This window comes from Miniopterus schreibersii (genome assembly GCF_964146895.1).
Source record: "Miniopterus schreibersii genome assembly, chromosome: 3".
Taxonomy (NCBI): domain Eukaryota; kingdom Metazoa; phylum Chordata; class Mammalia; order Chiroptera; family Miniopteridae; genus Miniopterus; species Miniopterus schreibersii.
Window position 1 is genome coordinate 88912059 of NC_138103.1, and position 25004 is coordinate 88937062.

Consider the following 25004-nt stretch of genomic DNA (forward strand, 5'->3'; position numbering starts at 1 on the left):
TTCTGAGTGAGGAGATCTATGCATTATGGCCATTCAGCATAATGAGCTCCTCTGTAATACTGCTTTTTATGTCATGTTCATTCCTTTGGAATAGTAATAAAGGAGATATATATATATATATATATATATATATATATATACACACACACACACACACACACACACACACACACACTTTGTTTTTCTATTACTCATATGCAACTAGAATAAGCCAATAGGTTACCATAGAGCTGAAAGAATGGAAAGCAAGCTATCTGGCGGTTGGATATTATACAGATATTTTTTTTATTATTTTTCTAATCATAACTGAATTCATTATTTGCAGTATCTGGTATATTGTCACATTATCTCCATAATAATCTATAGCAAATCTCCGTAAAAATGGGAAGTTTATATAAAGTCAATAGAGGAAATAGATATTGAAATGCTTTATTTAGCCCACTTTTCAACATTCAATTCCAACTGTTAATTTCTTTATCTTTTCTAATATTGTGAATGTCTTTGGCCATGGACATGAATTCTCCTTAACTTCATTTTAATCTCACTGCAATACAATAATCACATTGTATTTATATCTATTTTTATTTGATATTATCCTGAGAGTATGTCAACTCCCCTTGGAAAGATGTACATATTACAGATACTAAATTTAAGTCCCGAATATCCATATAGTAGTGTTTTTTCTGGCAATACTAATCAGAATGAGTTTGATGCAAAGATATGAGCACTATCCTCTTTTAGAACCTGAAAGAACAAAGTATATGCTTGTTTCAAACACTGGTGGTGATGAAATTTACAAATAATTTATTGTGAGTTAGCACAGAGTTCTGAGGGTAATATAATTAAGCTGTACTATCTTAACAATCATCTTAAAATATTCATGAGTATCACATCAAATATTGGAAAAAGTCACCATATACAAGGTTATAAAGAAGTAGAGCATAAAGATTATGAGCTTTAAACGCAGCCTGATCTGAGCCTGTATCATAGATCCAGTACCTTTGGGATGCCCTTAGCCCAGTTACTTAACTGCCCACAGCCCGCATCTCCTCATCTGGGAAGCTGGGGTAAATAACTTCCATGTTATCATTTTGATTTGATAACTGTACAATCATACACTAAAACTTTAGAGTCTAGAGGTCTGGCATTGAGGAGGCATGTTAGACATTGCCTCTCCCCATTGACTTTTATTGAAAATACCACATACTGAGGAACAGGTTATAAATCTTAAGGCAACTTTTATACAGTTTTAGCAGATTTATTTGGTTTAAATTTTGAAACTGCCTACTCTAAGTAAGGTTATCCTATAAGATGTTTTCTGATCTCATGGAAGGAATAAATTACCGTCAAATGGATGAAAAACGGGATTCAATACAGACTCTAGAGGTAAGGTGGCACCTAGGAATAATATAAGTGGGGAAAAAGGAAGTCTGATTGAGGAGGCAGTGCTACCAAGTATGAATAGATCCTAATTCTCAATTGCACACAAGATTTTCTCCATTCCTTTTCAGCCTGTATAATGCAAATTAAAATAACAACTGCAAGGATAAACACCTTTAAAAACTTTAGATATACTGTTTTGAATTAAAACTGCAGTTATCTTTATTTTAAACATAAGTATTTCATTATACACTACACATACCTGCAATGGTGAAGTAAGCACACTGAACAAAACTTCATTGGGTAGGATACCACCATCAATTCTGAACGTGGCACAAGAACTTGGCACAAGGAATAGTCCCAAATACAGAGGTGTTTTCAGCAACGTACCAGTTTCTCGCCAGCAAATGTGGCCCTATTTGGTTAATGTTGCCTCTTGCTGTTTCCCAAAGTTGCTCAAAAAATGAAAACTCCAAAGACCCAGTGACAGTAACTGTAGTTAACATACTCTTTTCTCAGGGATCCTTGAGTCACCTGAGAAACCATTTCCCCCAGAGAAAAGAGAAGTCTCAGTGCAACAGAGGTAGATAAATATCTTCAGGCTCTGGCTAAAAACATACAACCAGCAAGTCCATGTCAGCCCCTATGGGTATTCTAAAAATAGCCTATTCCTGTGGGGGCAGCAATAATATCAACACCAGCCTAAAAGGCTCTCCAGAGAATTTCAGAAAGATAGCCAATTAATATAAACCATGTTCTAGCATCTTAATAAAATGTTCCATCTCAGCATACCCACGGGAGGGAGGTGGAATCAACGTTCTGTGAAATACGAGTGCTCATTCTACAAAGCACATTCAAGATACCTTTATACATCTTTACACAAAACAGCCAGATATCTACATAGTGCTTTAGCATAACTGATTAGTTACTAAAATTCAATATGTGTAAGTGTATATCATGTAATGATGTATATTTATATTTAAATGACATTTGTTTCTTTCATTGTTGAAAGAGCGTTTGAAGCACAAGCACTGCACAGTAAGGTGAGCGGTTGCTCTAGTCACCCACGTGCTCAGAGTGCTAACCAATCAGTCAGTCAGTTACAATTGTGACAGATTTATTTTATAATTCTTGATTACATAGAAATTGATCATAATATGGATAAAACCATCAGGCTATATTTATATGTGTAAAGTAAAGTAGAAAAGGTAAAGTTTAGGTGTATCAATCTAACTTTGGAAAAAAGTTGCTTCCATTCTCTGTAGGTACTTGTAACAAATTTATGAGAAAAATGGGTTTGGAAAAAAAATAATGTGGACTAGTTTACCTAAATTACCTAGATAATTGCCCTAAACTACCTAAATGCAAGCATCACCTGGTTTCACTCTAGTTGGATAGCAAAGTGCAACCTCAAACATAAAAGCCACGATTTCAGTAAACACAAACGTAATCTCTTATTGAAGAATTCTCTAAGAAGTGGACTTTACTTTTTTATTAATTTCATAAAACAAATCCATCTGTCTTGTATAAGAACTACAAATCATATCAACTGCTTTTGGTTCACTGTTCTTAACAGCTCCATCGGAATCTTTACCATTTAAATAGTGATTCCTAATGGACACTGTTAAACTATTCAAGGACTCAGTCCCAAATCCTTCACCGGGGGCGCTCACCGCTGTTCAAGTGGCGAGCGGCGCAACATTTCAACTCTCACTTGCAAATTTTCTTTGCACCTAATTTAACGCCTAATGTAGCTCTCAGAGATTTTACCCTATGACATCAACAAAATACTTCAATCAAAATCCAGTTCCCTGAGCACTGCACGGTCCTCCAGGTTATTAAACAGGCGAAATGGGAAATTAACTCTTTCCCACACCTCCCTTTGCGTCCTCCTGCTGCAAGGAGAGAGACGGGCTGCACCCCCCGCAGCCCCGGGCTCCTCCAGGGCCCCGCGCCCCGAGCCCGCCCGCCCCAGCAGCCCGGGCTGCGGTGCAGAGCGTCTGTCCGTCCGTCCGTCCGTCCGCCCGCCCGCCCGCACTCCCAAGCGCAGCCCCGCGCGGACCCCGCGGCACTTACCTGGAAGGTTCCCCGGGCGCCCGGTGAGAGCCGAGTCTAATCCACCGCGAGCGGCGTGGGCACATCCAAGTTTGCAGCCGACCCCCTGCGAGCAGCTGCCGGCGGTGCTCCCTTTTCCTGCTTATGTTCCGCCCCTCTCCGTCTGCGAGGACAAATTAAAAAAAATAAAAATAAAATAAAAAATAGCGGCAACCTTCAGAGGTGCCGGTGCGTCGGTCAGGACTACGCGGCGATCCGGAACGGGAGGTCCTCCGCGAGCCAGCTGCCTCTGGGGGCTCCCCAGCTGCTGTGACCGCCTCCTGTCGGGTCCCCGGGGCTGGGCGACAGTCATTGACCTGACGAGCAGGGCACGATCCGCGAGCCCCGGCCGCGCGCGGAGCGTCTGGGTCTCCCGGGGACTCGGCAGGGCGCCCAGGCCGCGTGGGAATCGTCGTCTTTAGCGCGACTGGGTGCGCAGCGCCCTGGCGCTAACCTGGCACGGGGATCAGCCGCAGTGTCGGCCACCGGGGCTTCAACCAACGCGCTTCCTCCGCGGCCTCGCAGGTGCACTCGGGGTGCGGGTCAGGCACCCTGAAACAACGGACAGGCTGCCCGGTGGAGCTGGTCTGTAAGGCAGCTGGACAACGTCTCAAGCCTGCTGGTCCAAGAGAAAGCCCTGCTTGTCTTCGCCCCAAGCCTGGTACATACTTCAACCTTTGTCTAAGTAAAATGAATTTAAAGGTTTATCACAGCCCTCCAGAGTGCAGGTTTTTGGTTTTAAAAAAGGAAGTATTCACACTAAAGTAGCTTGTTTGGCAGTTTCTTAAAGACAAAGGACTCCAACCAAGACACAGAGAATACAGCATTGCTTCTGTAGTTTCTCAAAGAGCATTTTAAATTAGCAACACACTTGCAAGAATGTTTGCAGTAGATACTATAACTTGAGTAATGTAGGGAGTTACATTACACCTGAAGCGTCTCTTGTATCTGTTAAAATACTGATTGTTTAAACCACAGCCAAAAAAGCAAGCCTATGAGAGAATCAAATGTCAAATAATTTAAACGTCCTCAGGTGCCATTAACAGCCTGCTGATACCTATCCTTGGACCACCTGAGAAGCTCTTCAACCTCTTACATCAAAAGTTACCACTTCCCTGAAGAGAGCTCATTCTTTCAAAAAAGGTCACTTAACTAAATGCCAAAGCCCCAAATGGTCAATTTTCGTCAGCTTTCACTTCTGTAGGAGAAAATTATTCAAATAACATAAAAAGAACAGATGAAAAAGTCATTTACATGTCTGAGAGTGAGAAAAATCTCATTGCCAGGGAGAAAGCTGACAAGTGTCCTCTCACGAAGATACAATGTGGCATGTTCCGCATTTCTGTTTTCCAAGTAGATCTCACTTGGGACATATGGCATTCCCTTATGCCTGTGTATGTGTGTGTGGAGGGGGGGAGGGAGAGAGAGGGAGAGAATATCTGCATTGTAATATTTTAATATTCACATATACTTTAGAGGAAAAAAAAAAAAAATTTCAGTAGAGGGACGGCCAAAACATAATGGAGAATTTGTTTGCCACGTATGCTTCCAATTTACTTAAAACATGCATTCATTAAAGTATAAGCTCTGTAAAGGTACTTCTTTGACGCAATAAAACCTCAGCGTAACCGATCTGCTGTGAGGGAGCAGAGCCCTGAACTTGAACAGATGCACCTGTGGGAAGCCCCAGGCGGCGGAACGGCCCAGGCAGAGCGTGTCCCAGGCCTCTTGTTCCCTCAGCTGGTGGAGGGAGAGAGCTGAAGGCCAGGAACCCAGCCCACCCCACGGGGGCACCTTCGCTGCTGCTGCTGCTGCGCAGGAAGCTCCTTATCCAGTTACAAACTGGCACTGGAGGGTTGCAGCAGAAAAGACGCTGCTTAAGTGGAAATTGATGCACATAAATAAGTTGTACACAAATAGTGCAGGAAATGTAACTGCTAATTTCTGCAAGGATCCTGGCTAGCTGTTAGCACAGCACTTGTAAGTGCAAGTCGAATGGGGTCCATGTTTCTGAGTTAAGTGGTCAGGAATTAAAGCCCCTGTTCTTGTCTTGGTCTAGCCTCTTTCTGAAGCTTTTTTTTTTTAAAAATATATCTTTATTTATTTCAGAGGGAGGAAAGGAGAGGGAGAGAGAGAGATAGAAACATCAATGATGAGAGAGTCATTGACTGAGCCCACAACCCGGGCATGTGCCCTGACCGGGAATCGAACCCAGATCGCCAAGGATCCTAGGTCGACGCTCAACTGCTGAGCCACGCCCGGCCAGGCTCGTTCTGAAGCTCTTAAATGGTGACCTCTTTTCAAAACTTTTTAGACAAGTGCACTCTAAGTTAAGCTAACGTTAGCCATAATCGATAGTTTCTACCCGGGAAGCCTTGACTAAATAAAGATCACACCAATGGTATCTCTAAATAACCAGTCTTGTTGTCCTCAAAGGATCAGGGTCTTTCACTCTAAATATTTTCTACAGAGAGTAGAATGTGTGGCTCTGTGTTAGTGTTTTTTTTTTAAACTATGTTAAACAAATAATTGATTTGATGTGGAAGTATACTCATGAGTAATGAAGCAAATTAACACTATTTTGTGGGGAGAGTTGAGAGATTAGTGATAATTATAGGTACTATATATTAAATGCTTGCTATGTGACAGATACTTTGCATGTAACTTGGCTGTAGCTACTGTCCATGAAATCCTTAAAACAATTTTATTAAGCAGGCATTATTATCTTTTTAATATTTTTATTCATTAAGCTACGGCTCTGAGAAGTTATGTAAAATTTGCCATTGTCACACAGTCAGTACAGAGCAAATGCAGAAATTAAACTCAGTTAACTTAAACTGTAAAATCTTGATGCTTAGAAATTCCCAAACATTAAAACCAACAAATATACATGGTTTCAAAAGAATAGAAAAATTGTCTGGTTTTTATGTCTTACAAAACACATTTTTACATTGCTAAAACTTTTACTTTGTGACTGATAAATTATACTGTGACAGTTTAGTCACAATAGTTATGTATATTTTAACAGAAAATAAAATTTCAACAAAAATAAACTTTAGCTTAAAAAAATAAACTCAATCTAGAATTTCCAAAAGGTGTAATTTCATTACCAAAAATTGGTCAATTTCAATTTTTTTTTATCTCTTTTGCAATCCATTCTCTGTTATCGTCAAAAATAATTGTTCATGTTTTAAACAGGAAAATGACTCTAGGTTAACTTGAAAGCATTTATTAGAGATATATTGGGCCAAAATAATAATGATTCTCATATTTCAGTTCTCCAAGAGAAGTAATATAATAGAAAAGCTAAAAAAACAAATGAACACAACTATGGAGCTGAAAAATTCATTTCTAGTTTGTTCAAGCTTTATCTAGAAGTTACTTAAAGCTACCATTTCATACGGTCTGATGAAATTCTCAGACACATTCTTTATCTTACAGAGGAATGTGACCACACTTTTCCAAGGCTTCTAATAAAAATTCTATTCTAAAAAATGCTAACTCAAATTAAGTTGTCAGCCCTTAAATGTTGCCAAGAAATGTCCCACATGTTATCTCATTTGATTATTACAGGAATCTTGTGAAATAAGTTACTATAAGTATTTTACTCATATTTTAATGAAGGGAAATTAGGAACAAAAAAAGCAAGTGACTGTTCTTTGGACAAGGTTTATTGCCCCTTGTCTTGTTTAACAAAAATGTTTGTCTGAGTCATGGTGTAATCGATAATGAATCTAAATGGATATTTAAATGGAAGCTACTATTTCTTCATTTGTTTGCGTTTATTCTAAAAAGTGAGAATTGTAATTGTGATGTAATAAAGAAAAAAATTACTGAGCTGGTAGGAAGCTGGTGATTTATATGTACAGGAATTTCTTCACTTAGATTACTTGTAGTCTTTTCTTCATCTTGACTATTACATTAAGATAATAGTTTAGAAGTTGGTCTTAAAATTCTTATGTGAATCTCATCTTGCTTCTCTATGAACTTCAGGTTCAAATATTACCTCTCTGTATCTTTTTATGGTGATTTAATCATCAGGGGAGAAATCCCACATTAGTGCTCATTGCTTTAAATATATTTAAGAAAATAAACTAGCAGCTTCACAAAGTGATCATAAATTGATCTTTCAGCAGCAGCACTGAGCTAATACTAGGACAGGAATGTCTGCTGAATGCTAATGCATTCTCATGCTCTATACATGTGTCTGCTTATGTGGAAGTCATGGAGGCTTGACTTACCAGCTTTTAAGGTAAATTTTCTCATTCTTGAGGTCAGCTTTGCTCATATGTACTTATGAGATACTGCTAACTTTTGGAAATAAAGAAAGCTAGACTGGGTATCGGAGAGCTTGCACTGCAGTCAAACTTCTGGCACTAACTAGCTTTATAACCTTGAGCCATTTAGAAAGCTTCCAGTTAATTTCATTGGAAAATGTGAGAAATCAGACAACATTATCTCGAAGACTTCAGTCAACTATAAAATTGTTATCTATTTGACTAATAATGTGTGATATCCTCTTTCCTAAATTCAGAAAAAATCAGGCAGTCAAGAAGAAAAGGTTGTACTTAATTCTGCTTTTTCCCCCTGCTCATGCCCTGTAATGACCCTAACAGTTCTATTTTGTTCTATAAATGACATTATCATAAAAATATTTTGTTTTCATAGTTCAAGTAATTTAAGAATTAGCCAAAAATCATTGATTTGAAACTGAATACAGAATAGGTGGAACAAAATCACTAAAGTCAAGAATATGACTTAATTTTTTTAAGTCAGTGCATTCCTTTAAAGGCACATGGTTGTTATAGTACATCTACAATGTTCCCCAAGCCCTTTTTCTTTACTGTCCTGGTTGGTTAAAAATGATGTGTAATTTAATTTAAATGATTGAGAATTAACTTAAACTAGGGAGCATAATTGAAAAATGAACATATAATATTAATATATTTTGTATTTTTAAAGCCACAATTCCATTTCAGTAGGCAGTTGTTTTAAAATTTAAAACAACAACAACAAAAGAATGCATAATTAAAAGAAAGAACTGGCTTTCAGTAGACACAATTGCTTGGCATTTTAGCTTTTTCTTGTTAGCTCAGATTTATTCTACTTTGTATCTTTTAGAGGTTTGATTAGTAAGTGAAAACAAAATGACATAAATAATATAAAAACAATAATATTTAATTCAATTTATATCAAAATTCACTTAAAGCTACTGAAAATTAGTGATGACGAGAATTATGTATATAAAATCCAAACCACACCCATTTTAGCCATGATTAAACTATCTTTATCAACAAATGTACATAAAATACTATTTAATAAACAGTGTTGCTCAGTACAAAAAAGGAGGGGCATGTTGATTTCATTAATGAGTAGATATTTTTACTCTTTTCAGGAGTCAGAAAGGGGGGAAGAAAGAGTGAGTGTAAAGTTATGAACTATAGAAAGATCTGGAAGCACTAATGTGATAAACAGCATTAATTAATTTGCTGTTCACTAAAACTTCTTAAGATAAAAAGTCCTAATTTAGATGAACCTATTAATTTGAAATTATATAACTGTTATACATAATTGTTTAAAGACTTTTCTACCACCAAATACTAACATTGTTAACATTTTAAAAATTCCCTAACAATAGCAAGCATTAGCAATGATGTAGATAGAATATCTATAACTCTCATACACTACCCATAGAAATATAATATGGTGCAAACACTTTGAATACACCTTGGTAGTTTCTTAAAAATTTAAACACATATCTATTGTGTAATGCAGCTGACTCCAAGGTATTTACCCCAAAGACAAGAAAGCATATGTCCATTCAAAGACATGCACACAAACGACTGACTTTATCCATAGTATAAAAAAACTAGAAACAAGCCAAATAAATGTCCATCAACAGGTGAATGGATCAACCATGGTGCATTCAATCAATGAAATCAATTAAAAGGAACAAACTACCAGTACGCTAAAAAACCGAACCACGAGGTCATTATTCTGATTGAAAAAAGCCAGAGATAAGTCACAAGTATATAATTAATATGGAATCAAAACATGGTGGCAGGAGGCAGAAAGGTGGTTGAGGAAAGATGGGGGTGGAACAAGAGGTGGATGGCAAAGGGGCACAGGAGACCTTCTGGGGGATGATTATGTGTCTCGACTAGGGTGGTGGCTTCAAAGGTGCACGTCTGTCAAAACTCCTCTAATCTGTGCTCCACACGCAGGTCATTGTATGAGTTACACCTCAGAAAAGCTGCAGAGACACACACCTTCCTCATTTCTCTGTGGTAAAACACTACTGTAATTAAATTGTAAATGCCATATTATATCTATAATAAGGTAACAGTTGGCATATCTTTAACCTTAGTGCTATTTTTCTAAAGAAACCACATTGAAGATGAAATAAATTCCCCTACTTCTTACTTCCAGCAGTTTCTTAAATTGTATAGAGAATCTTCCAGTCAAAGTTTAAAAAACTACCCTTAAACTTAAAATCCTAGTACCTATTTAGATAATATTTCAGCAAAATTTTGTATAAGGACATAAAGTACTATTTGATTACAAACAATGACCGCTGAGGAGTGCTTAACTACTTCTTCGTATGCTTGTGTGACCGCCCATTTGCTCAGAACTTGTCTTCAGTGCGCGTGGAAATCTACCCTAGCCTGACGGGAGCATCTCTGCCACAGCAGGCGCCTCCTCCACGGGAAGATAATTGGGCTTCCTCAGTCCTACCTGCAGCCGACAAGCCTGCAGATGAAAAGACTCCGCAGCATCCTAGCCTGGTTTTGCTCCAGAGCGGCCCAGACAGACAATCTCCCTCCCCCCATTTACATATTTACTAAATTGGGCTTCTTCTCTGGGTTTCGTGGGCCTCCACTCACTTCAGAATAGCAGGTTCCACTCTCCCCTCAGTCGCACTGACTGTAACCCCCAGTTTCCTCCCATGTCAGGGGCTTTTTCACTCTTGGCCAAAGAGAATCATTGGCTGCTGTCACATAGAGACGAGGTGACTGCCATCTGCCCTGCTGACTCTATTTTCCTTATGAAAAACGTTTTAAACGCTCTACAGTGATACAGGGTGTGAACACATCCCAGGCTGTTGGTGAACAGTCTGAAATAACACTTTTACTACCTCGTATACATCAAGTACATTGACTTAAGTTTTTGGAATAATGGTGCCGTGGTAGAAATAGTGATAAAAATACAGGAAATCTGGTGACTCCCTGGGATTAAAACAGCACAGACACAGGACAACAGCAAACAGCAGCTGTGGACTGTTGGGCTGGCTCTTTGCTTATGCCCAGTTGCCTCAGTTTCCTCATATTAAAAATGAGGGTAAATAGTACGAAATGAGTTTATGAATACGCAGAAATAAGATTGAATGATTTACTATACATGGAGCGCCAAGAAGGTTACTGCTACAAAATGAGGGCTCAGTAAATATCAGCAGCTATTATTAAACAGACGGACGATGTATAAGCAAATCCTGAACATTATGTTATTTCATCTGTATGGATTTCAATGTGCTGTGTAAAAGATAAGGGCTCATTTCTTTGGTGTTTTCTTCGGCTTTAAGTGACTAATGCTAATGGACCTACCTTGAGGATTTAGTTCTAATTCACTAGATTACTGCAATTGTACTGCATTCATGTCCCCCCAGTAGTATAGGTGTTATTTCATTTCAGACCTCATAAGGAAGTTTGCTGGCCAATATATCTTAAACCCGACTCCAAAAGCTACTACTTCCATCCCCCAACATGTCCTATTGATAGTGGTTAAGAACAATAGCTGAAAATATATTATTATAAAACTTAACAATTGAATATTATTACTAAACCTTAAGCCCCCAGTTGCTCGCTGAATAAAATGTAAATTTCTTGACTATAAAAATTCTCCTTGATCTGCCTATAAAGTGATTTCCCACCATTTTAAAGACAAAAGCTGGTCTCTTTCATTGTTATCAGGATATAATTTCCCATCCTGTATGATTTTATTCCTGGGGCTTAATCTAAAGTCTTTCCAAACTTTACATGTGTTGATGTTAAAGGACCTGTACTATTTAATAGTGTGCACTGTGTTTAATGTAAGTACTAGATACAAAATAGACACTCTGTAAATATTTGCTGAGCACACAGTATAATGCCCTATTGAACAAAATATTGGTTTTCTGTAACTGGCAGATGTTCACCTGCTCCATCATTTTACTATTTTGCTTAACAGCAGCACAGGAAAATCTTTAGGGAATTAGATTTCCAGATGCCTGCGCCCTGCTTGGGAATATGAAAAGCTTCACATTATCACACCCGACTATTTCATTCAGGGCCGCTCTCTCAAAGGGGCTACAAAGCAAGGGCCATTTAACTTTATCACACAGTGTTATTTTTTTAAATCAAAAGACCAAGAATAGCATTCTTGATTTCTAATGGAGAAAACACTGGTTATAGTATGGTGCCTTTTCATGTAAGTCATCTTTTGTAATGACAAGACAACTTTACATTTAATTGAATGTTTTCAATTCACATACCCTCGCTGAGTATGTGCTCTTCTCCAGTTAACAAGTATTTTTTATTTCATAAAATTGTCATTTTAAGCTTTTTTTTGTTTTATTAATTTTAAACTCAGTGCTATAGATGTGAAATATGAGGATCATATATTATTAATATTTCTTGAGATAATTGATTATTCACAATTTATATCTTCATTTATAATTAAAGTATACAATTTATTATATTAATGACAGAGGAAGAACATACTTGCAGTTAGTTGCAACATGATGGATTGTAGTAAGTTGCCACACTCTGCTTTTACTAGCTTTAATTAAGAAAAAAAATCACATAATTATGAAACTCACTCTAAAGCAAGACGATTTAGCAATAATTTAAATACATAAAAATTCCAATAGAAACAAGAGTAATCCTTTTATAAATAACTTGAATAATTCTAATTATTCCAGAATTATTACAATGCAAACTTTGTTTTCTTTCTCCTGCTTACATTTAATAGGAAGACTGTGATCCTGTTCTAGTGAACTTTTATTGCTTTCAAAGTGAGCAACTTGATAGAATAATTCAGGCTTTTCTGAACTGAGTTTTGGCATATACTTGAATGGACAGCTTAGCTAAGAGTCTCAATGGAGATAGCCCTCTTAGGACTATCTACTCAATTCAGTCTTTTTTTTTTTTTTTTAATCCTCACTTGAGGATTTTTTCCATTGCTTTTCAGAGAGAGTGGAAGGTATAGAGAGAGAGAAAGAGAGGGAGGGGGGAGAGAGACAGGGGAGGGGGGAGAGAGAGAGATACATTGATGGGAGAGACATATGGATTGGTTGCCTTCCACACTAGTCCCTGAAGCAGGCCGGGGATCAAGCCTACAACCAATGTATGTGACCTTGGCTGGAATTGAACCCAGGACCCTTCAGTCCAAGGGCCAACAACCTAACCACTGAGCCAAACCCGATAGGGCTCAATTCAGTCTATTTTAGAAGAGCTAGGGAAATAGACAGCCTGGCTTAAGGTCATAGATGTGTTAAAATTCTGATGTTTATGGGTAAGTACTTAATGCTCACCAGGTCTGAAGTTTGGCACTAAGAATGAGTGATTCAGGGACACAGATGAGCCCTGAAGCTGTCTGAAGTTGAGGTGATCCCTGGAGTTGCACTAAACTGAAAAGTGATATGATCTTTTCTCTATATAAGATATAGAAAACAATAACAGAATTTTAGCCAATTTAGTACAGAAGGGACATCTTTATGAGTGATTTTTGCTGGTGCGGTTCTCAGATAAAGCAAGCCTGGGACTGTGCGTGTACCCGGGATTTTGTGACCTGGTATACAATGTGGGAACATCCACTAGGAGGATTTCATTCTTGGGTTTTACATTAGGCCTGCAGACTCTTGCTGTTATGTAAAAAAGTGAGATTAATGATATTCACACAGGAAAAGGGGATTCTTATAATAGGAAATCTGTCAAATCTATTTGGAGTTCAGTGTTAGGGCTTGGCCCACCCAAGCACTATCTGCAATGGCCCCTGATCATTCCAGGAGTTTTGTGGAGGAAATGAAGTCAGAAGGAAGGCAGTTAGTGTAGGTGGGGCTGTGAGAAACTGACTCATCTATGAAAGCCTGAGAGGTAAAATACTGGCAGTGAAAGACCCAGCGCCCAAACTGCGAGCAAGATAAGCACTGGGTGTGTTCCAGGAAACTGAACCATAAAGGGGGTCAGTCCTATAAGAAGAACATTCCAGAAGAAACCAATTATTATCAGGAGATTTGTCACTACCAGTGGGCAATGAGGTAGGTTTCTAGAAGGGAAGGCAAGGAAGAATTAATCAGGGACACAGGGACCTGCCAAGAGCTACTGCTCAGTAGGGCTTCAACTCTTGTAAAGACTAAGATACAGAAAGTTTACTAGGTAAAGTAACTTAGATTAATTTAGGGTAACTTTCCCCAGATCAACAATGCTAGAAAGTGGCCTATCCAGGATGGAAATTCAGCAATTACTCCAAAGCCTGCTCTTAAAGTCAAGTCCTATTTGTATTTTGATCCATAATACATCCATTTTATAGTGTTATATATTTTCAAAGAGGTTGCAAACATATCATTTCCTTTGCAAATTACTATATGTATAAGGTTAGCAAATCATATTATGTCCATTTTACAGATGAAGAAAGTGAAGCTAACATAAATTAAGTGCATCCTACCTGGTGTCACACAGATAATAAATTAAAAATAATAAACTACAACTCAGATTTCCTGACTCCCAATTGTCAGAGAGGTTGATGAACTTTTTTAAAAAGACTAGATAGTAAATGTTCTAGTGTTTGTAGCAAAGAGGCAAAATTGAGGATATTATGTAGGTACTTACATAATAATTTTAAATAGCAGCATTAAAAATTAGTATCTTTCTTTGTTTGTGGTCTGTACAAAAATAGGTGTAGGTCTAATTTGATATCCTCAGGACAGTGTTTATCAACCCAAACTATGCCAATTCAGGTTTGAGTATTTATTTGCAATAGCAACCTAATCTCATAGTGATGAACTGAATAGTCCTATATCACTGTGCATCTCTTTTACTCTATTAAGTTGTACTTTGTGTAGAACAAGCTTACATAAATAAATCTTGATTTACACAAAAGATACTATGAAATAACATAGTGACATCCATAAACTTATAAAATAACATGTTTCCAAAATTCTATCTATATTTTATGTCTATTTATATTTTGATTTCGGGTAAAAAAATATCAAATTCAACCCCTTTCAAAATGAAATTATTATAACTTGCTGTAAAATAAATTTATATATAATATTTTTTCTCCATAGGTAAAATTTGTGGGTTGAAATAATCACATTGTCTTTCTCTCAGTATTTCCTAAAATACACTGAAGGCATTCAGGTATCTGAAATCTGTACCATGAGAGTATAGTTGCGTACTCTGTGATATTTCCAGAGAATGGTGACTTTGTGTCAACTTTGATTATGGTATTTTCTTAGAATAATGTAAAAAGGAATTCTAAGCTTATAAACATATAAAAGCATAGCTTTTTAATATTATTTTCCTTCAGAAAGAATTTGACCTGAGCATGTAAGCTTCAGGAAAAGATTTTTTACTCTAATACAAATAGGGGAATTTTATTAAATATAAAAACAAGAAAAATGTCAATATGCTCTTTCACATGACAATTAAAACCAGTCATTTTGTCTTCCCAGTTTGTCTTTATATTCACTATGAGTAAATGATGAATTTAAAATGGTGACAGCAATTACTGGTAATACAACTGAAATGACATTTGAAAATTGCTAAAAAGGATTATAGCTTTGCCACAAGCTTTTAATATTTTTTATCTTGAAACTTTCAAAATAATACCACTGTTTTAGAGAAAACTTTATTCAACGAACATTTTTGTAGATAAGTGGATGACCTTACTTTCATCTCTTATTTGTACACTTAGGTTACCTAGAAAAAGAAAGTGTCAACTTGTCACTCTACAGTATGATATATGAACTGAAGTAATCTTAGGGAAAGCTTGGAATTTACATCCACATGAAAAACTAAAGCTTTGCTCAGGGAACCCAGGGAACCAAAAAAGTTTGCCAAATTAATAGGTATTACCTTTCTACATCATAGCATATTTAAGGTCTTTTTTTCTGAATTATGAAGAAACATGACACTGAGTAGAAAGAATTTGTAAGATTGTGGTGCTTTGTGTTTGACTTGAAACCATTTTACTACCCTGACCGTGGACACCAACGAATGGCTCTAGAATATGAAGTATGAGTTGACACTGAATTTACTGCAATGTCAAATGGGTTTATAAAATATGTAAATAGAATGCTATTTGTGTTATTGATGTCTTTCTATTTTGTTGATCATTCCTAAAATACCACTATGTTTGAGACATGCACAAGGCCACCATGTACTTGCTCACAACACTGGATGGATGTATCTGACAGTTTAATATGCATTTGAGAAAAATCAGTGTAAAAAGGAATTGCTGGTCACAACAGACTGTGGTGCAGTGACACTTTGGAAGGAAAACAAATGTCTTTGTTTGTTTAAAAACTAGAACTACTGATAGTGTTCTTTTATATGTCAACTTGGCTAGGCTACAGTCCCCAGTTATGTAATCAAACACCAATCTTAGTGTTGATGTAAAGATATTTAATAGATGTGCTTAAGGTTCATAATTAGTTGACTCTAAGTAAGGGAGATTATCAGAGATAATTCAGGTGGGCTTGCTTAAATCAACTGATAGTTTTTAAGAGTGTGGATAAGACTAGGAAGGAAGGAAGGAAGGAAGGAAGGAAGGAAGGAAGGAAGGAAGGAAGGAAGGAAGGAAGGAAGGAAGGAAGGAAGGAAGGAAGGAAGGAAGGAAGGAAGGAAGGAAGGAAGGAAGGAAGGAAGGAAGGGATAGAGAGGAAGGAATAAATTCTGCCTATAGACAGTAGCTTCAGTCTGTGCCCCAACGAGCCTGCTTCTGACAGCCTACCCCACAAATGTTGGACTTGGTTAGTGAGCTCCTACAATTTCATAAGCCAATTCCTGGCCATGAAATCCTTCATATATATATATATATATATCTCCACTGGTTCTTCTTCTCTGCTGTAACCCTGACTTGATACACTCAAGTCAGCAGATTAAAAATTTTAAAACTTTCTGCAAAATTCCCAAAGGGAAAGTGAATCTTTTATAATGCTAACATCATACATATAGTGGTTGGCTAACAATAACAATGACACAAACAATAGCAAAAAACAAACAAACAAAAACCCAACACCCACCAATACCTAGGGATCAAGAGTATAATATGAAACAGATCGTGGAATAACAAATTCAGACATAGATTATTAATTAACTTCACTGTGTCATCTCCTTTAGCTACTTTACTACAATCGTCCTTTTTCTTTTTCTTTGAACATTTCTTTTTATATTCATATGTGTGCATTACTGAGGAGTGCAGCATCAAATGCAAGTGTAAAGCTAACGCTGCAAAGGCCTTTCTGTGTTGGTAGTAGGTGGAATTCGATACTAATCCCAAGGACCATCACTGTTATGATAGGAAAAGAAACATTTGTAGATGCAATGAAAGTTACAATTGATAGCCAGTGAAGAGATTATCTGGTGAGCCTCATCTAATATAATGCACCATTTAAAAACAGAGCATTTTCTCTAACAGGGAACAGATGTAAAAAATTTGACTAAAATGGAGCTGTTGTTGGCTTCAAGGTGGAGGAGACTCTGTGGAAAGCAGCCTCTCCTATGTGAGAGAGACTCCCAATTGATAGCCAGCTACAAAGTGGGACCTCAGTCCTACAACCACAGCCACTTAATTCTGCCAACTTTCTGAATGACCTGGGGATCTGACTCTGCCCTAGATCCTCTAGATCCTCCAGAGAAGAAGGCAGCCTAATTGAAATCCTGACTGCCACCTTGTGATACTCTCATCAAAATGCCCAGTTGAGCCTGCCCAGACTTTTGGTTCACAGAAATGTGAGATTATAAATGGGTGTTTGTTTATGCCACAAAGTTTATAGTAATGTGTTTCACAGCATAAGAAATTAACACTTTTCATTGCAAGACATTTGAATCTCTCTAGTACTGAGAGAACATTTTATTTCTTGTTGTATCAGAAATGCTTAGTGAAGGGCCTGGCACATATGTGTTTAGTACATAGCAGTTAATGATATGAAGAAAGAAAATGCTACAGAGGACCTTAGACCCTGACCTTTAACGACTTATGTAGACTATCTCTTTCCCATACTCTTTGATACATGTTGACTCAGTATAATACATGTAAAGAGTAAGATTGGGTACTTTCAGGTTTTAAGATGTCTCAACAGCCATGTGCATTCTAATTCCATTTTAAATTTGGTGTGTGACATATTATATAATTTAACATATCTAACTTAATCAGTACTAGAGAATATGGGATAAATATAGAAAGGCCTCCCAATTGCTTCCCCCTGTATTACAAAGGACAAATATAGATGGATGTAGGGTGGAGTTCTCCAAAAGTCTAGGTCTTCTCCCTTTTGTACTAATCCCAATATGATAAGTGTTCTACTATAATGGAACAGGCAAAGTATATATAGCTTGGAGGTTGGGGGGAGGAGGGAGTCATCTGGATACTCAGAGATCCAGAGATTAAAGAATCAAATAAATCAGTTTATGTAAGTAAATAAGAATCCACATACATTTCCTTTTAAAATTGGAAACATATTAATAGTGACTTAGTTTTGAAAATTTCAGAAATAATTTGACCAAGGAATTTTTTGTTTGATTTGGGGGGCTTTCTCCCCAAATTTTATGTTATTAGATCAAATTATTTACTTAATTTATTATTAAATTAATTAATCATTATTAAAATGAAATAATACTAGTAGTATTTCTTGAGTTTAATTTGCAAAATGACTCATAGTGAGAACTCTGACGAGTAGCTGCACTTGAGTCCTCAACTAGTATAATTCAGATCCTCTGAGAACATCCCTTTGTGTGAGAATACAAAAGGCATCTCAATACAACAGACATTTTATAAAGTTATTTATTATATATTGTCTTTCATTTTTTCAAAACACTGAGAAATTTCAAAGATATTATAAATATCTGTGGAAAGATTGTGATTCTCTGTAGTCCCTTGTTTGCCTGCACTGAATTCCCAACTTTAATACTTATGTGGCCATAATGGACCCATCAGTGTTCATATGGGGTGAGAATTCCATTCTCATCTGCAACAGAGTAATTCTTTTGTAGTGGCATGCAACCTTTGGTAATTTTTCCCCTTAGTAATGTGTACCCTTCTGGATTGTCTTTGAACAGAGTGAAAATTCAAGTTACTTATTAATATTCCACATCTGTAGAATATTTTGTAGGCAGTGTAGATTGGACAGAGTTTGTTCAGGCCTCAGCTTTGCTATTTAATAACTGCAAAGTTGGGACAAAAATTTAAGTTCTCAAACCCTGTGTTTAAATTTGTAAAAATGGGAATAATAACAGTACCTATATTTAGGATCTTTAATTTCATTAAACCATTCAAAAAAGTCTCAATAATACTTAGTTCTTAATGTTAGCTATAATTTACTGTTATTATTAATGACTAGCCTTAATAACAAGTCGCAATAATTTTTTTGAAAAACATACATGCAAATATTAAAGTATCTGAAAAGAATACTGGCCAAATGTAACTTTGAAGTAGCATAAGATATATTTAAACTTTAGGCCATGGGGGGGGGGGTATAGACTTTTTTTCTGTTAATAAGAAAATTGAGCTTTGCAGAATTTCAAAGTTATTATTTTAACATGTGTTACTGGGTAAAGTAAGTTTCTCAAGGAAAACTGAAATGATATCTGTGCACAGATATTTTTTTCTTTCTCTTCTGGTATAAATAAATAAAGAATAAATTACGAATTTTTCATAGAGAAAGAATGTCTTTTACTCTCCTGGCCTCTGATAATCAAAACAGGAGTACAACTTAATATCACGTAGTATACATTTTTATCATGAGCTTCAGGAATTACTGTTCTGCTCCCATTAATGAAAACACAAGCATGATTCTAATTAGCTCTAATGTGCCCTGGAAAAGCATAAATCCCTTAATAAGCTATGAGACATGAAGGGTGGTCACCACCTCTACCTGCCAAATTTATCATATCCTAAGAAAAAAATCTCAGTCTATTAATTCTTTCTTCTAATTAAAATTATGACTTCCTTTATAAACATAAAAATAAATTCTTTAAAGAAATATCTTTTGTTTCACTATATATACACATTTATTTTAATAGTTCTATTAATAGAATGGTTTTATGTCTCCTTAAAAGGTAGTATTTAAGTTTTTTCTTCATAACTACAGGCACTGTAATTCTTCAACTGAGTAGATCTCCAACCAAAAGTACTACTATTTTGAAGAATTTGACACTATCTAATTCATAGCAACAATCATCATCTCCTCCTACCAACTTTGCAAGTTATTTCTGTTGTTTCGGTGCGCTCACGGTCAGGGCGAGGGCTTTCCTTTTTTAACAAGGTGACTCCTGCTTCCCGCAGGACCCTGTCTATTAGGCTGCGTCTCCTTCTCAGTCTTTGGAGTGAAGAGGCGATTATATTCAGTCTCTAGGCACACACACAATTTAAGTTTACGTAGTCTTCTCCACCTTTGCCAAAACCGTTCTAGGTATTATATTTAAAATAAAATTTCGCTTCGTTCATATGATGTGGAAAGGCACAGAAGTAAACTCAAATCGTGTCATTTACATGAAGGCCTCAGATAGAATGCCAAGTATTCAGTTAGCTGGTAAAATATTATGCTTTGTAATGGCATTTATGATTTTAGCAAAGGGATCCCCCCTTTCTTTGTAAACCTTCAGGTATGTTTTCCCAAACAATTCTAAGATCACCGCTTTCTGATCTTATAGGAAGGGTTGTTTCTTATCTCCTGCATTCCAAGCCCACGCCAGAAGCCTGTGCCCTTGAGCTGGTTTTGCTTCCTCAGCTCCAGCCTGTCCAGGACTCTGCTTTGCTTTGTGTTCAGTCTATCACTGAAGTCAAGAATGCCAAAGTCTTCACGTCATGGGACCTGACTTCTGATTCCCACACTCATACTCACTTTGAATATTTTATATTCATGCTACACTATATTATTTCTCTTCTTTAAAAAAAAAAAAGGGATGACATTGGTTAATAGGATCATATAGATTTCAAGTATACAATTCTATGATACATGATTGATATATTGCATTGTGTGCCTACCATCCAAAGTCAAATCTTCCCTCACCATATATTTGGCCCCTTTACCCTTTATTACCCCCTATAGTTCAAATAATAAACTTTTTTTATTTTTAATTTTTAATCTTCCCAAATGACAGTTTAAAAGATAATGACTCTTTCACTCTACCAACTATGTTATCAAAGGGTGCACATACAAATGGACAACAGACATGAAAACATGCTCAAATCCACTAGCTATTAGGGAAATGCAAATGAAAACTATGAGGCCGCCTGACACCTGTTAGAATGGCTGTGATCACCAAGACAGCAATGCCAAGTGCTGGGGAGGCTGCAGAGAAAAGGAACCCTCAGTCCCTGCTGGTGGGGATGTAGACTGGTGCAGCCACTACAGAAAACAGCAAGGAGGCTTCTCAGAAATTTAAGAAGAGAGGTGCCGTATGACCAGCAACCCCTCTCCTGGGCATCTAACTGAAACACTTGGAAATGTTTATTCGCAAAAATGCAGGCACCTCTATGTTCACTGCAGCATTATTCACAGCGGCCACGACATGGGAACAACCAAGTGTCCAAACGATTAGATAAAGAAGATGTGGTTCATATACACGATGGAACGCTACTCAGCCACAAGAAAAGATGAAACACTGCCATTTGCGACAACATGGATGGACCTTGAGAACATCATGCTAAGCGAAATATGTCAGGAAAAATTAAGATCCATATGATTTTCCTTATATGTGGGATATAAAACTGAAAGCAACAAATGAACAAACAAACAACAAAACAAAAACTCAGACACAGACAAGAGTATGGTGGTTACTGGAGGGAAGGGGGTGGGGGGTAGCAAAGGGTAAAGGGGCCAGATATATGGTGACAGAAGATGATTTGACTTTGGGTGGTGGGCACACAATGCAGTATACGGATCATGGATCATAGAAATATACACTTGAAACTATATAATCTTATTAACCAGTGTTGCCCCAATACATTTAATTTAAAAAATACTAACAAAAATGTAGAGAAGGGAAAATCTTTGATTTCTCAATAATTTATTGAAAATGATATATAGAAAATTGGGAAGAGAGGGACTCTACATTCAGGGCAGGGCATCTTAGTGGGGCCGGCTCTGTGGGCCACCATGGAGAGGTTTATTTGTCCTTCCTCCTGACTGTGGTGGAAATAGAAACCTCTGTCTACTTATAAAAGATCACGATTTAAGAAACCTCCTGTTTGTCATAGAAAGATATGTGTAAAAGGCTGGTTAAGTATTGAGTAAGAGCTACTGCGGATTGCTCCTTCATTTCAAGGAGTGTCACCCAACAGTTCCAGCCAGAGCGCTCACAGAAGACGTAGCTGTAATTCGCATCCGCACGCCCTGAGGGGATGAACCACATGTCCATCAGTTTAAAAACACACCAATGCCCTTGCCCTTGTTCACAGACCTGCTAACCAGTAACCTGTCTGGAGACACACGTTATCTGAACAACTGCTTAATATTTACTACAATAAGGCGTGGCTTCTGCTCCAGGTATCCCTCTAATTCTAGTAAGTGCCAACTCCGAAGTCAAGCACACCTGTTCCTTTTAGGGAAAACACAGGGTGATTATATTCTGGTAAAGCATATGTCTTTACAACTGAAAAAAAAAGATAAAAGAAAAATCAGTGAAAAGTAACATCTATTGATAAATAAATGAGGGTGTGGTGATAATGCTATAAAAATTTAGCTACTGATTTAGAAAATCAATTTGAGACAATTTGGAAATGCAAAAACATAAAATACTTCATGGCAGAAAAGGATTTGGTTTTTAGGGATAAGTACCTCAGTTTGTTAACACGAATATGCAGAAAATACACACACACACAAACACACACATCATAAATATGCATTAAAAAGAGATGAATTAATGCTCCTTTTTACTCTGTACTTTTCAAGGACAAAAGGCCTATTGCTGAGTGGCTGATAAAGAAGGCTTACTTGGGCTTTTTGTTTGTACAATACATGGTAATGCTATCTTTATTTTTCCAATAGTATTAATATTATATTAGAATTGCACAAGTTGCCCTGTTCATGTTCTCATTTACTAAAAACTGCATCCATGCCAAACTAGTTTCTGCTTACAATCTATTGTCACAAAAGGGAGAGTTTGAAATTTTTTCATAGACAAGATGATTCATAGGAGGCCACAGCACAAAGCAATTTGCACATTTCCTTTACTTTCTCCAGCCTGTTGAAAGAAATAGGTAGAATGTAACTTACGCTTTTTCTCAGGTTCATGAACAAATAAAATGGAGTAATAACAGTTAGTAAATCACACCGAAATGGTCAGATTAGCCTGTTCTTTTACTGTTTTCAAATAGCAATGTTATATCTTGTGACGAGTTTCAGTGTGCACATTATATGAGAAAATAAGATTTATCCACAAGATAATGATCCTGATGACACTGGGAAACTATATATAAAAACAGAATCCATTTAGTGAAAACCATGAAATTTTAATCTATAGACCCTCCTTATATTCCATTTTAATGTCTATTTGTATTACATCAGTATGTAACAGTATTGTCTGAAAATTAAAAATAAAGAGGAAAATTCCCACTTTACAGTAGTTGTGCTAGTTTATAAATCGACATAGAATTTTTAATAGAACACCACCTATTCATTCAAACTTGTTCCTATGGGGTGGTATATTATTAAACACCGATTGTAGGGAATTTATGAAGAATAATCATAGTTTTCTTAATCATTTTAATATTTATTTATTTCTTTTTAATTAAATGGGTATTCAACAAACTGTTCATTAAGAGTTTTATGTTTAATACTACTAATGAAATTAAATGAAAAAATATATAGTATCATTAAAGTAGGGTGTAAGAAAAATGTTAGTGCTAAAATAGCTGTTTAGTAGGTACCTAGAGATATATATGAAAACCATATTTCATGTTGTAACCCTTTCATTGAAAACTATTACACTATGAGGCATATTTATCCCTTTATCCAGGTAGAGGTATAAACACAAAGCATATTTTTTAAAACCCCAAATTATACTTTTTGTAGGTATTAAAAAGTGATATCTAAGTGAACAGAATAGAAAAAAATTGTAACGCTCTACCATATGTAGAACTAAAAACAAAATTGTTGCTTGACCAGCTTGAGTTGTTGAGCTGCAATAATAAAATCAAGTACCATTATTAATACATCTATATGGCAAACTGAAATAATTACTAAAATGAATGAAATAAGGAGAGTGAGAATTTACATCATACATGAAAAAATAGGCAAATTTCTTGGAAAAGAAAGAACATAAACAAGAGTACACCTATTTCAGAAGATATTTTAGAGAGTCCCTAAACTATTAATAAATTTTAAACATAATCTGTAAGGATTAGTCATTTTCATTTTTAAGGACTGTGGAGAAAATGTACATTTTATTATATTTAATATATAAGATTGCATTAAATAACTAAAAGGGCAAAACTGGGATTTTCTTTTCTATTTTCTATTTGGTCAGTTGATATTTGGTCTTAATAGACATATAGCAATTTTTTTTTTTTTAAATATCAGAATAGGAAACCCCTTCTGTGAATTTTAATTATTTTCTGAAGAGCAGCATGTAACAATGCTATTGTTTTAAAAATGTATGTGGAATTATTTCCTATATCACCTTTAAAGCAACTTAGAGTTATAAAATCAGACCTCTAATTAATTTCCAGGAAATAGTGGCAAAATAAAAATTTGAGAACTATAAATGATACAAAATATTCAGTGCATTAAATATGAAAGCCTCCAGTTCATATCAATAACTGCCTTACGAACATAAACCCACTGCACTTGGCAGTGACTTTTGGGAGGACATCAAGGCACCAACATAATGGTGATTAATGCAACATTAGACAGTTGTAACGGCTGGTTATTTTACTGTCTAAAGATACTGTTTGTATTGAAATATTGTGCTGGAAATGGTTATTTTAATTTCAAGATGATTCTAACACACTATAAAAAGTACTTTATCTTCATAGTTGAGAGGCAAGCCTCTCCCCGCACCCCACGTGCTTTCTCTCTCTCTCTCTGCCTCTTCCTCTCTTTCTTCTACTCTGACGTAGGAGCAACTCAGTGTATATTTATTAAGGTGCTACTATAAAAATATCCAGCTCCTTCTGTATGTGGTTATTTTAGATGGTATTTAAGGACCTCCTGGGTGTGCCTAAAAGGAAGTTTTGCTCATGCAGAAGCCCCTGAATGTTTCGGTCTAACTTGGTAGCTTGCTGCCATGTCCAGGAAACACGAAGCATCGTGTCAAGTCCACAGTTTG

The 25004-nt window shown here is 36.5% G+C and overlaps 1 protein-coding gene across 1 annotated transcript in view; it reads right to left on the bottom strand.

Annotated features, from left to right (window-relative positions):
- CDH12 (cadherin 12) overlaps positions 1 to 25004 on the bottom strand; it is a 661533-nt gene that overhangs the window by 265188 nt on the left and 371341 nt on the right. Inside the window, exon 4 of the mRNA XM_081131650.1 lies at positions 3457 to 3598. The gene's annotated coding sequence lies outside the window, so the exon portion shown is untranslated. The remainder of the gene's footprint in view (positions 1 to 3456; positions 3599 to 25004) is intronic.